The sequence below is a fragment of the Heterodontus francisci genome, chromosome 48 (assembly GCF_036365525.1).
Source record: "Heterodontus francisci isolate sHetFra1 chromosome 48, sHetFra1.hap1, whole genome shotgun sequence".
Taxonomy (NCBI): domain Eukaryota; kingdom Metazoa; phylum Chordata; class Chondrichthyes; order Heterodontiformes; family Heterodontidae; genus Heterodontus; species Heterodontus francisci.
The window spans coordinates 16,817,604-16,829,634 of NC_090418.1; the positions used below are offsets into that span (position 1 = coordinate 16,817,604).

Below are 12,031 nucleotides of genomic sequence, written 5' to 3' on the forward strand. Positions count from 1 at the left end.
CTCAAACAAGGACAAAGAGCGAGAAAGGCCGTCGCTTTTAAGGAGGCAATTGCAGAGCTTAGCGAACAGGCAGCTGAAGGCAAGGCCACCGACGCTATAATCGGGGCAGCCAAAGAGTTCAAGATGGGAGGAGCGCAGAGATTCTGCTAGCTTTGAACAGCTGAATGAGCTTACGGCGATACGCAGGTGCGAGGCGGCAAAGGAATTTTAAACAGGCATGGGAATTCGAAAAATCAGCGGTCGTCAGAGCGGTTGACAATGTCGTTGCGCCAACACAGGGTTGCTGGGTGAGCTGCACTAGGTGCCAATTAGGACCTGGGCAGCAGAGATTTCCATGAGCTCGCATTTACGGAGGGTGCAAACCGGAAGGATGTCCGCCGGCGTTTTGGAATAGTCAAGTCCACAGGTAACAGAGGCACGGATGAAGACGTCAGCAGCGGATCAGCTGAGGCAGGGACTTAGTCGCGTGACGTTGCAGAGGTGCAAGTAGGTGTCCTTGCTGATGGACCAGACGTGCGGGTGGCGGACCGGCTAAGGCTCAAGTGGGACACCGAGCTTTCCAATCGTGTGTCTCAGCGTCAGATAGCGGTCGGGAATGGGGATAAAGTCAATGCCTCGGCAACGGAGTTTGTGACGGGGAGCTGCACTGCAAATGGCCATACCTTGCTGAGCCCTCCAAATAGCAATGCATTTTCACGAGCAAATTGCAAGCACTGGACATTGTAATTTCCAGTCTGCATTCCGGCTTAATCTTTTCTCAGGCACACCTTCAGCTTCCCCACTAGTTGTTCTCAAGGTGTGGATGCTGTGCAACTCGGACAGTCCAGGCTGCAGCTTCTAATGTCACTGCTTGTGTTTGCCATTTCTCAGCACACTCTAGTTTGGCACACTTGCCAGATGATCAGTTTATAAACGTTGCAAGGCAGTGAAGCAAGAAACGATGACATGCACATTTGCTCGAGGGCAAGAAGACAATCGTTGTGACGCCTGCATTTGATGAAACCCTCTTGAATTTGTTGAAGCGCCCCTGCTGAATGCAGATTGCAAAGAAATGCTGTGCTCACGCCATTGTCCTGTGCAGTGCAGGCACTGAGGACACGGAACAAGCTGCAACGTCGCTCTGCTGCAGACGTGGATCAGGCTGATGTTGCAATTGGACATTGAAGCTCAATCCTCTTGATGAAGACAAGAAAGGCGCAGCAGCAGCATTTCAGCTCCATGTGCTGAACGCTTGTGTGTCCCAAATTTAACAGCAGCTGGGACAACAAGAATGCCGGTTCCACCGAGATTTGAACTCGGATCGCTGGATTCAAAGTCCAGAGTGCTCACCATTACACCATGGAACCAAGTGGCTGTCCTGTGCCAGGGCTACAGTCTTTTCTCCAACGCCCCTGGCATTCTCAGTCCCTGCAAGCATCCCTGACTGCACTTGAATGCAATATGTCGTCTGACGGAAAGCAGTGCATCCTTTCAATGGAAGATTTCACCAGCTGCACCGAGTGCAAGAGTGGATCACGTGGCAGGCAGCTGGCAGAAGAGTAGCAGTCAGACGGATGGCAATGGAAAGTGATCTGGGCGGAAACTTTTCCTCCTGAATTGGACCTTGTTGTGAAATTGCAAAAGCTGCCCTTTTTGCAAATGGAATCGCGCGGAGTGAGAAAATAAGGTGCCACCGAGATTTGAACTCGGATCGCTGGATTCAGAGCCCAGAGTGCTCACCATTACACCATGGAACCCAGAGGCAACTTTGCCTTTGCAAGTTGTCAATCAGACATAGCTTTCTCTTTTACAAAAGCACAGACGACATCGAACAGAACTGTGGAATGTTTCCTGCGCAGGAAGAGGCCAGACGCAATATCAGCAACCGCTTACATCTGCACAGCAGCCTTGGAGTAAGAAAATATCTGCAAGACACTTTGCAGCACTATCCGACATCATTTGCGGCGAGCCTCTTCAGAAGGATATATTTGCACAGCTGATCAAAAGCTTGATCCAATCCTTTGCTTTGAAAGAGCGCCTCAAACAAGGACAAAGAGCGAGAAAGGCCGTCGCTTTTAAGGTGGCAATTGCAGAGCTTAGCGAACAGGCAGCTGAAGGCACGGCCACCGACGCTATAATCGGGGCAGCCAAAGAGTTCAAGATGGGAGGAGCGCAGAGATTCTGCTAGCTTTGAACAGCTGAATGAGCTTACGGCGATACGCAGGTGCGAGGCGGCAAAGGAATTTTAAACAGGCATGGGAATTCGAAAAATCAGCGGTCGTCAGAGCGGTTGACAATGTCGTTGCGCCAACACAGGGTTGCTGGGTGAGCTGCACTAGGTGCCAATTAGGACCTGGGCAGCAGAGATTTCCATGAGCTCGCATTTACGGAGGGTGCAAACCGGAAGGATGTCCGCCGGCGTTTTGGAATAGTCAAGTCCACAGGTAACAGAGGCACGGATGAAGACGTCAGCAGCGGATCAGCTGAGGCAGGGACTTAGTCGCGTGACGTTGCAGAGGTGCAAGTAGGTGTCCTTGCTGATGGACCAGACGTGCGGGTGGCGGACCGGCTAAGGCTCAAGTGGGACACCGAGCTTTCCAATCGTGTGTCTCAGCGTCAGATAGCGGTCGGGAATGGGGATAAAGTCAATGCCTCGGCAACGGGGTTTGTGACGGGGAGCTGCACTGCAAATGGCCATACCTTGCTGAGCCCTCCAAATAGCAATGCATTTTCACGAGCAAATTGCAAGCACTGGACATTGTAATTTCCAGTCTGCATTCCGGCTTAATCTTTTCTCAGGCACACCTTCAGCTTCCCCACTAGTTGTTCTCAAGGTGTGGATGCTGTGCAACTCGGACAGTCCAGGCTGCAGCTTCTAATGTCACTGCTTGTGTTTGCCATTTCTCAGCACACTCTAGTTTGGCACACTTGCCAGATGATCAGTTTATAAACGTTGCAAGGCAGTGAAGCAAGAAACGATGACATGCACATTTGCTCGAGGGCAAGAAGACAATCGTTGTGACGCCTGCATTTGATGAAACCCTCTTGAATTTGTTGAAGCGCCCCTGCTGAATGCAGATTGCAAAGAAATGCTGTGCTCACGCCATTGTCCTGTGCAGTGCAGGCACTGAGGACACGGAACAAGCTGCAACGTCGCTCTGCTGCAGACGTGGATCAGGCTGATGTTGCAATTGGACATTGAAGCTCAATCCTCTTGATGAAGACAAGAAAGGCGCAGCAGCAGCATTTCAGCTCCATGTGCCGAACGCTTGTGTGTCCCAAATTTAACAGCAGCTGGGACAACAAGAATGCCGGTTCCACCGAGATTTGAACTCGGATCGCTGGATTCAAAGTCCAGAGTGCTCACCATTACACCATGGAACCAAGTGGCTGTCCTGTGCCAGGGCTACAGTCTTTTCTCCAACGCCCCTGGCATTCTCAGTCCCTGCAAGCATCCCTGACTGCACTTGAATGCAATATGTCGTCTGACGGAAAGCAGTGCATCCTTTCAATGGAAGATTTCACCAGCTGCACCGAGTGCAAGAGTGGATCACGTGGCAGGCAGCTGGCAGAAGAGTAGCAGTCAGACGGATGGCAATGGAAAGTGATCTGGGCGGAAACTTTTCCTCCTGAATTGGACCTTGTTGTGAAATTGCAAAAGCTGCCCTTTTTGCAAATGGAATCGCGCGGAGTGAGAAAATAAGGTTCCACCGAGATTTGAACTCGGATCGCTGGATTCAGAGCCCAGAGTGCTCACCATTACACCATGGAACCCAGAGGCAACTTTGCCTTTGCAAGTTGTCAATCAGACATAGCTTTCTCTTTTACAAAAGCACAGACGACATCGAACAGAACTGTGGAATGTTTCCTGCGCAGGAAGAGGCCAGACGCAATATCAGCAACCGCTTACATCTGCACAGCAGCCTTGGAGTAAGAAAATATCTGCAAGACACTTTGCAGCACTATCCGACATCATTTGCGGCGAGCCTCTTCAGAAGGATATATTTGCACAGCTGATCAAAAGCTTGATCCAATCCTTTGCTTTGAAAGAGCGCCTCAAACAAGGACAAAGAGCGAGAAAGGCCGTCGCTTTTAAGGAGGCAATTGCAGAGCTTAGCGAACAGGCAGCTGAAGGCAAGGCCACCGACGCTATAATCGGGGCAGCCAAAGAGTTCAAGATGGGAGGAGCGCAGAGATTCTGCTAGCTTTGAACAGCTGAATGAGCTTACGGCGATACGCAGGTGCGAGGCGGCAAAGGAATTTTAAACAGGCATGGGAATTCGAAAAATCAGCGGTCGTCAGAGCGGTTGACAATGTCGTTGCGCCAACACAGGGTTGCTGGGTGAGCTGCACTAGGTGCCAATTAGGACCTGGGCAGCAGAGATTTCCATGAGCTCGCATTTACGGAGGGTGCAAACCGGAAGGATGTCCGCCGGCGTTTTGGAATAGTCAAGTCCACAGGTAACAGAGGCACGGATGAAGACGTCAGCAGCGGATCAGCTGAGGCAGGGACTTAGTCGCGTGACGTTGCAGAGGTGCAAGTAGGTGTCCTTGCTGATGGACCAGACGTGCGGGTGGCGGACCGGCTAAGGCTCAAGTGGGACACCGAGCTTTCCAATCGTGTGTCTCAGCGTCAGATAGCGGTCGGGAATGGGGATAAAGTCAATGCCTCGGCAACGGAGTTTGTGACGGGGAGCTGCACTGCAAATGGCCATACCTTGCTGAGCCCTCCAAATAGCAATGCATTTTCACGAGCAAATTGCAAGCACTGGACATTGTAATTTCCAGTCTGCATTCCGGCTTAATCTTTTCTCAGGCACACCTTCAGCTTCCCCACTAGTTGTTCTCAAGGTGTGGATGCTGTGCAACTCGGACAGTCCAGGCTGCAGCTTCTAATGTCACTGCTTGTGTTTGCCATTTCTCAGCACACTCTAGTTTGGCACACTTGCCAGATGATCAGTTTATAAACGTTGCAAGGCAGTGAAGCAAGAAACGATGACATGCACATTTGCTCGAGGGCAAGAAGACAATCGTTGTGACGCCTGCATTTGATGAAACCCTCTTGAATTTGTTGAAGCGCCCCTGCTGAATGCAGATTGCAAAGAAATGCTGTGCTCACGCCATTGTCCTGTGCAGTGCAGGCACTGAGGACACGGAACAAGCTGCAACGTCGCTCTGCTGCAGACGTGGATCAGGCTGATGTTGCAATTGGACATTGAAGCTCAATCCTCTTGATGAAGACAAGAAAGGCGCAGCAGCAGCATTTCAGCTCCATGTGCTGAACGCTTGTGTGTCCCAAATTTAACAGCAGCTGGGACAACAAGAATGCCGGTTCCACCGAGATTTGAACTCGGATCGCTGGATTCAAAGTCCAGAGTGCTCACCATTACACCATGGAACCAAGTGGCTGTCCTGTGCCAGGGCTACAGTCTTTTCTCCAACGCCCCTGGCATTCTCAGTCCCTGCAAGCATCCCTGACTGCACTTGAATGCAATATGTCGTCTGACGGAAAGCAGTGCATCCTTTCAATGGAAGATTTCACCAGCTGCACCGAGTGCAAGAGTGGATCACGTGGCAGGCAGCTGGCAGAAGAGTAGCAGTCAGACGGATGGCAATGGAAAGTGATCTGGGCGGAAACTTTTCCTCCTGAATTGGACCTTGTTGTGAAATTGCAAAAGCTGCCCTTTTTGCAAATGGAATCGCGCGGAGTGAGAAAATAAGGTGCCACCGAGATTTGAACTCGGATCGCTGGATTCAGAGCCCAGAGTGCTCACCATTACACCATGGAACCCAGAGGCAACTTTGCCTTTGCAAGTTGTCAATCAGACATAGCTTTCTCTTTTACAAAAGCACAGACGACATCGAACAGAACTGTGGAATGTTTCCTGCGCAGGAAGAGGCCAGACGCAATATCAGCAACCGCTTACATCTGCACAGCAGCCTTGGAGTAAGAAAATATCTGCAAGACACTTTGCAGCACTATCCGACATCATTTGCGGCGAGCCTCTTCAGAAGGATATATTTGCACAGCTGATCAAAAGCTTGATCCAATCCTTTGCTTTGAAAGAGCGCCTCAAACAAGGACAAAGAGCGAGAAAGGCCGTCGCTTTTAAGGTGGCAATTGCAGAGCTTAGCGAACAGGCAGCTGAAGGCACGGCCACCGACGCTATAATCGGGGCAGCCAAAGAGTTCAAGATGGGAGGAGCGCAGAGATTCTGCTAGCTTTGAACAGCTGAATGAGCTTACGGCGATACGCAGGTGCGAGGCGGCAAAGGAATTTTAAACAGGCATGGGAATTCGAAAAATCAGCGGTCGTCAGAGCGGTTGACAATGTCGTTGCGCCAACACAGGGTTGCTGGGTGAGCTGCACTAGGTGCCAATTAGGACCTGGGCAGCAGAGATTTCCATGAGCTCGCATTTACGGAGGGTGCAAACCGGAAGGATGTCCGCCGGCGTTTTGGAATAGTCAAGTCCACAGGTAACAGAGGCACGGATGAAGACGTCAGCAGCGGATCAGCTGAGGCAGGGACTTAGTCGCGTGACGTTGCAGAGGTGCAAGTAGGTGTCCTTGCTGATGGACCAGACGTGCGGGTGGCGGACCGGCTAAGGCTCAAGTGGGACACCGAGCTTTCCAATCGTGTGTCTCAGCGTCAGATAGCGGTCGGGAATGGGGATAAAGTCAATGCCTCGGCAACGGGGTTTGTGACGGGGAGCTGCACTGCAAATGGCCATACCTTGCTGAGCCCTCCAAATAGCAATGCATTTTCACGAGCAAATTGCAAGCACTGGACATTGTAATTTCCAGTCTGCATTCCGGCTTAATCTTTTCTCAGGCACACCTTCAGCTTCCCCACTAGTTGTTCTCAAGGTGTGGATGCTGTGCAACTCGGACAGTCCAGGCTGCAGCTTCTAATGTCACTGCTTGTGTTTGCCATTTCTCAGCACACTCTAGTTTGGCACACTTGCCAGATGATCAGTTTATAAACGTTGCAAGGCAGTGAAGCAAGAAACGATGACATGCACATTTGCTCGAGGGCAAGAAGACAATCGTTGTGACGCCTGCATTTGATGAAACCCTCTTGAATTTGTTGAAGCGCCCCTGCTGAATGCAGATTGCAAAGAAATGCTGTGCTCACGCCATTGTCCTGTGCAGTGCAGGCACTGAGGACACGGAACAAGCTGCAACGTCGCTCTGCTGCAGACGTGGATCAGGCTGATGTTGCAATTGGACATTGAAGCTCAATCCTCTTGATGAAGACAAGAAAGGCGCAGCAGCAGCATTTCAGCTCCATGTGCCGAACGCTTGTGTGTCCCAAATTTAACAGCAGCTGGGACAACAAGAATGCCGGTTCCACCGAGATTTGAACTCGGATCGCTGGATTCAAAGTCCAGAGTGCTCACCATTACACCATGGAACCAAGTGGCTGTCCTGTGCCAGGGCTACAGTCTTTTCTCCAACGCCCCTGGCATTCTCAGTCCCTGCAAGCATCCCTGACTGCACTTGAATGCAATATGTCGTCTGACGGAAAGCAGTGCATCCTTTCAATGGAAGATTTCACCAGCTGCACCGAGTGCAAGAGTGGATCACGTGGCAGGCAGCTGGCAGAAGAGTAGCAGTCAGACGGATGGCAATGGAAAGTGATCTGGGCGGAAACTTTTCCTCCTGAATTGGACCTTGTTGTGAAATTGCAAAAGCTGCCCTTTTTGCAAATGGAATCGCGCGGAGTGAGAAAATAAGGTTCCACCGAGATTTGAACTCGGATCGCTGGATTCAGAGCCCAGAGTGCTCACCATTACACCATGGAACCCAGAGGCAACTTTGCCTTTGCAAGTTGTCAATCAGACATAGCTTTCTCTTTTACAAAAGCACAGACGACATCGAACAGAACTGTGGAATGTTTCCTGCGCAGGAAGAGGCCAGACGCAATATCAGCAACCGCTTACATCTGCACAGCAGCCTTGGAGTAAGAAAATATCTGCAAGACACTTTGCAGCACTATCCGACATCATTTGCGGTGAGCCTCTTCAGAAGGATATATTTGCACAGCTGATCAAAAGCTTGATCCAATCCTTTGCTTTGAAAGAGCGCCTCAAACAAGGACAAAGAGCGAGAAAGGCCGTCGCTTTTAAGGAGGCAATTGCAGAGCTTAGCGAACAGGCAGCTGAAGGCAAGGCCACCGACGCTATAATCGGGGCAGCCAAAGAGTTCAAGATGGGAGGAGCGCAGAGATTCTGCTAGCTTTGAACAGCTGAATGAGCTTACGGCGATACGCAGGTGCGAGGCGGCAAAGGAATTTTAAACAGGCATGGGAATTCGAAAAATCAGCGGTCGTCAGAGCGGTTGACAATGTCGTTGCGCCAACACAGGGTTGCTGGGTGAGCTGCACTAGGTGCCAATTAGGACCTGGGCAGCAGAGATTTCCATGAGCTCGCATTTACGGAGGGTGCAAACCGGAAGGATGTCCGCCGGCGTTTTGGAATAGTCAAGTCCACAGGTAACAGAGGCACGGATGAAGACGTCAGCAGCGGATCAGCTGAGGCAGGGACTTAGTCGCGTGACGTTGCAGAGGTGCAAGTAGGTGTCCTTGCTGATGGACCAGACGTGCGGGTGGCGGACCGGCTAAGGCTCAAGTGGGACACCGAGCTTTCCAATCGTGTGTCTCAGCGTCAGATAGCGGTCGGGAATGGGGATAAAGTCAATGCCTCGGCAACGGAGTTTGTGACGGGGAGCTGCACTGCAAATGGCCATACCTTGCTGAGCCCTCCAAATAGCAATGCATTTTCACGAGCAAATTGCAAGCACTGGACATTGTAATTTCCAGTCTGCATTCCGGCTTAATCTTTTCTCAGGCACACCTTCAGCTTCCCCACTAGTTGTTCTCAAGGTGTGGATGCTGTGCAACTCGGACAGTCCAGGCTGCAGCTTCTAATGTCACTGCTTGTGTTTGCCATTTCTCAGCACACTCTAGTTTGGCACACTTGCCAGATGATCAGTTTATAAACGTTGCAAGGCAGTGAAGCAAGAAACGATGACATGCACATTTGCTCGAGGGCAAGAAGACAATCGTTGTGACGCCTGCATTTGATGAAACCCTCTTGAATTTGTTGAAGCGCCCCTGCTGAATGCAGATTGCAAAGAAATGCTGTGCTCACGCCATTGTCCTGTGCAGTGCAGGCACTGAGGACACGGAACAAGCTGCAACGTCGCTCTGCTGCAGACGTGGATCAGGCTGATGTTGCAATTGGACATTGAAGCTCAATCCTCTTGATGAAGACAAGAAAGGCGCAGCAGCAGCATTTCAGCTCCATGTGCTGAACGCTTGTGTGTCCCAAATTTAACAGCAGCTGGGACAACAAGAATGCCGGTTCCACCGAGATTTGAACTCGGATCGCTGGATTCAAAGTCCAGAGTGCTCACCATTACACCATGGAACCAAGTGGCTGTCCTGTGCCAGGGCTACAGTCTTTTCTCCAACGCCCCTGGCATTCTCAGTCCCTGCAAGCATCCCTGACTGCACTTGAATGCAATATGTCGTCTGACGGAAAGCAGTGCATCCTTTCAATGGAAGATTTCACCAGCTGCACCGAGTGCAAGAGTGGATCACGTGGCAGGCAGCTGGCAGAAGAGTAGCAGTCAGACGGATGGCAATGGAAAGTGATCTGGGCGGAAACTTTTCCTCCTGAATTGGACCTTGTTGTGAAATTGCAAAAGCTGCCCTTTTTGCAAATGGAATCGCGCGGAGTGAGAAAATAAGGTTCCACCGAGATTTGAACTCGGATCGCTGGATTCAGAGCCCAGAGTGCTCACCATTACACCATGGAACCCAGAGGCAACTTTGCCTTTGCAAGTTGTCAATCAGACATAGCTTTCTCTTTTACAAAAGCACAGACGACATCGAACAGAACTGTGGAATGTTTCCTGCGCAGGAAGAGGCCAGACGCAATATCAGCAACCGCTTACATCTGCACAGCAGCCTTGGAGTAAGAAAATATCTGCAAGACACTTTGCAGCACTATCCGACATCATTTGCGGCGAGCCTCTTCAGAAGGATATATTTGCACAGCTGATCAAAAGCTTGATCCAATCCTTTGCTTTGAAAGAGCGCCTCAAACAAGGACAAAGAGCGAGAAAGGCCGTCGCTTTTAAGGAGGCAATTGCAGAGCTTAGGGAACAGGCAGCTGAAGGCACGGCCACCGACGCTATAATCGGGGCAGCCAAAGAGTTCAAGATGGGAGGAGCGCAGAGATTCTGCTAGCTTTGAACAGCTGAATGAGCTTACGGCGATACGCAGGTGCGAGGCGGCAAAGGAATTTTAAACAGGCATGGGAATTCGAAAAATCAGCGGTCGTCAGAGCGGTTGACAATGTCGTTGCGCCAACACAGGGTTGCTGGGTGAGCTGCACTAGGTGCCAATTAGGACCTGGGCAGCAGAGATTTCCATGAGCTCGCATTTACGGAGGGTGCAAACCGGAAGGATGTCCGCCGGCGTTTTGGAATAGTCAAGTCCACAGGTAACAGAGGCACGGATGAAGACGTCAGCAGCGGATCAGCTGAGGCAGGGACTTAGTCGCGTGACGTTGCAGAGGTGCAAGTAGGTGTCCTTGCTGATGGACCAGACGTGCGGGTGGCGGACCGGCTAAGGCTCAAGTGGGACACCGAGCTTTCCAATCGTGTGTCTCAGCGTCAGATAGCGGTCGGGAATGGGGATAAAGTCAATGCCTCGGCAACGGGGTTTGTGACGGGGAGCTGCACTGCAAATGGCCATACCTTGCTGAGCCCTCCAAATAGCAATGCATTTTCACGAGCAAATTGCAAGCACTGGACATTGTAATTTCCAGTCTGCATTCCGGCTTAATCTTTTCTCAGGCACACCTTCAGCTTCCCCACTAGTTGTTCTCAAGGTGTGGATGCTGTGCAACTCGGACAGTCCAGGCTGCAGCTTCTAATGTCACTGCTTGTGTTTGCCATTTCTCAGCACACTCTAGTTTGGCACACTTGCCAGATGATCAGTTTATAAACGTTGCAAGGCAGTGAAGCAAGAAACGATGACATGCACATTTGCTCGAGGGCAAGAAGACAATCGTTGTGACGCCTGCATTTGATGAAACCCTCTTGAATTTGTTGAAGCGCCCCTGCTGAATGCAGATTGCAAAGAAATGCTGTGCTCACGCCATTGTCCTGTGCAGTGCAGGCACTGAGGACACGGAACAAGCTGCAACGTCGCTCTGCTGCAGACGTGGATCAGGCTGATGTTGCAATTGGACATTGAAGCTCAATCCTCTTGATGAAGACAAGAAAGGCGCAGCAGCAGCATTTCAGCTCCATGTGCCGAACGCTTGTGTGTCCCAAATTTAACAGCAGCTGGGACAACAAGAATGCCGGTTCCACCGAGATTTGAACTCGGATCGCTGGATTCAAAGTCCAGAGTGCTCACCATTACACCATGGAACCAAGTGGCTGTCCTGTGCCAGGGCTACAGTCTTTTCTCCAACGCCCCTGGCATTCTCAGTCCCTGCAAGCATCCCTGACTGCACTTGAATGCAATATGTCGTCTGACGGAAAGCAGTGCATCCTTTCAATGGAAGATTTCACCAGCTGCACCGAGTGCAAGAGTGGATCACGTGGCAGGCAGCTGGCAGAAGAGTAGCAGTCAGACGGATGGCAATGGAAAGTGATCTGGGCGGAAACTTTTCCTCCTGAATTGGACCTTGTTGTGAAATTGCAAAAGCTGCCCTTTTTGCAAATGGAATCGCGCGGAGTGAGAAAATAAGGTTCCACCGAGATTTGAACTCGGATCGCTGGATTCAGAGCCCAGAGTGCTCACCATTACACCATGGAACCCAGAGGCAACTTTGCCTTTGCAAGTTGTCAATCAGACATAGCTTTCTCTTTTACAAAAGCACAGACGACATCGAACAGAACTGTGGAATGTTTCCTGCGCAGGAAGAGGCCAGACGCAATATCAGCAACCGCTTACATCTGCACAGCAGCCTTGGAGTAAGAAAATATCTGCAAGACACTTTGCAGCACTATCCGACATCATTTGCGGCG

The 12,031-nt window shown here is 50.9% G+C and overlaps 12 non-coding genes across 12 annotated transcripts; all 12 read right to left on the reverse strand.

The window, feature by feature from the left end:
• Window positions 1-1,274: 1,274 nt before the first annotated feature.
• On the reverse strand, window positions 1,275-1,346 carry trnaq-uug (transfer RNA glutamine (anticodon UUG)). The gene has a single exon. It is a non-coding gene; the product is annotated as a tRNA-Gln (tRNA).
• A 318-nt stretch (window positions 1,347-1,664) lies between these two features.
• Window positions 1,665-1,736, reverse strand: trnaq-cug (transfer RNA glutamine (anticodon CUG)). The gene has a single exon. It is a non-coding gene; the product is annotated as a tRNA-Gln (tRNA).
• Window positions 1,737-3,291: 1,555 nt separating this feature from the next.
• trnaq-uug (transfer RNA glutamine (anticodon UUG)) lies at window positions 3,292-3,363 on the reverse strand. Its single transcript has one exon. It is a non-coding gene; the product is annotated as a tRNA-Gln (tRNA).
• Window positions 3,364-3,681: 318 nt separating this feature from the next.
• On the reverse strand, window positions 3,682-3,753 carry trnaq-cug (transfer RNA glutamine (anticodon CUG)). The gene has a single exon. It is a non-coding gene; the product is annotated as a tRNA-Gln (tRNA).
• Window positions 3,754-5,308: 1,555 nt separating this feature from the next.
• trnaq-uug (transfer RNA glutamine (anticodon UUG)) lies at window positions 5,309-5,380 on the reverse strand. The gene has a single exon. It is a non-coding gene; the product is annotated as a tRNA-Gln (tRNA).
• Window positions 5,381-5,698: 318 nt separating this feature from the next.
• trnaq-cug (transfer RNA glutamine (anticodon CUG)) lies at window positions 5,699-5,770 on the reverse strand. The gene has a single exon. It is a non-coding gene; the product is annotated as a tRNA-Gln (tRNA).
• A 1,555-nt stretch (window positions 5,771-7,325) lies between these two features.
• trnaq-uug (transfer RNA glutamine (anticodon UUG)) lies at window positions 7,326-7,397 on the reverse strand. The gene has a single exon. It is a non-coding gene; the product is annotated as a tRNA-Gln (tRNA).
• Window positions 7,398-7,715: 318 nt separating this feature from the next.
• On the reverse strand, window positions 7,716-7,787 carry trnaq-cug (transfer RNA glutamine (anticodon CUG)). The gene has a single exon. It is a non-coding gene; the product is annotated as a tRNA-Gln (tRNA).
• A 1,555-nt stretch (window positions 7,788-9,342) lies between these two features.
• trnaq-uug (transfer RNA glutamine (anticodon UUG)) lies at window positions 9,343-9,414 on the reverse strand. Its single transcript has one exon. It is a non-coding gene; the product is annotated as a tRNA-Gln (tRNA).
• Window positions 9,415-9,732: 318 nt separating this feature from the next.
• Window positions 9,733-9,804, reverse strand: trnaq-cug (transfer RNA glutamine (anticodon CUG)). The gene has a single exon. It is a non-coding gene; the product is annotated as a tRNA-Gln (tRNA).
• A 1,555-nt stretch (window positions 9,805-11,359) lies between these two features.
• On the reverse strand, window positions 11,360-11,431 carry trnaq-uug (transfer RNA glutamine (anticodon UUG)). The gene has a single exon. It is a non-coding gene; the product is annotated as a tRNA-Gln (tRNA).
• A 318-nt stretch (window positions 11,432-11,749) lies between these two features.
• trnaq-cug (transfer RNA glutamine (anticodon CUG)) lies at window positions 11,750-11,821 on the reverse strand. Its single transcript has one exon. It is a non-coding gene; the product is annotated as a tRNA-Gln (tRNA).
• Window positions 11,822-12,031: the final 210 nt, after the last annotated feature.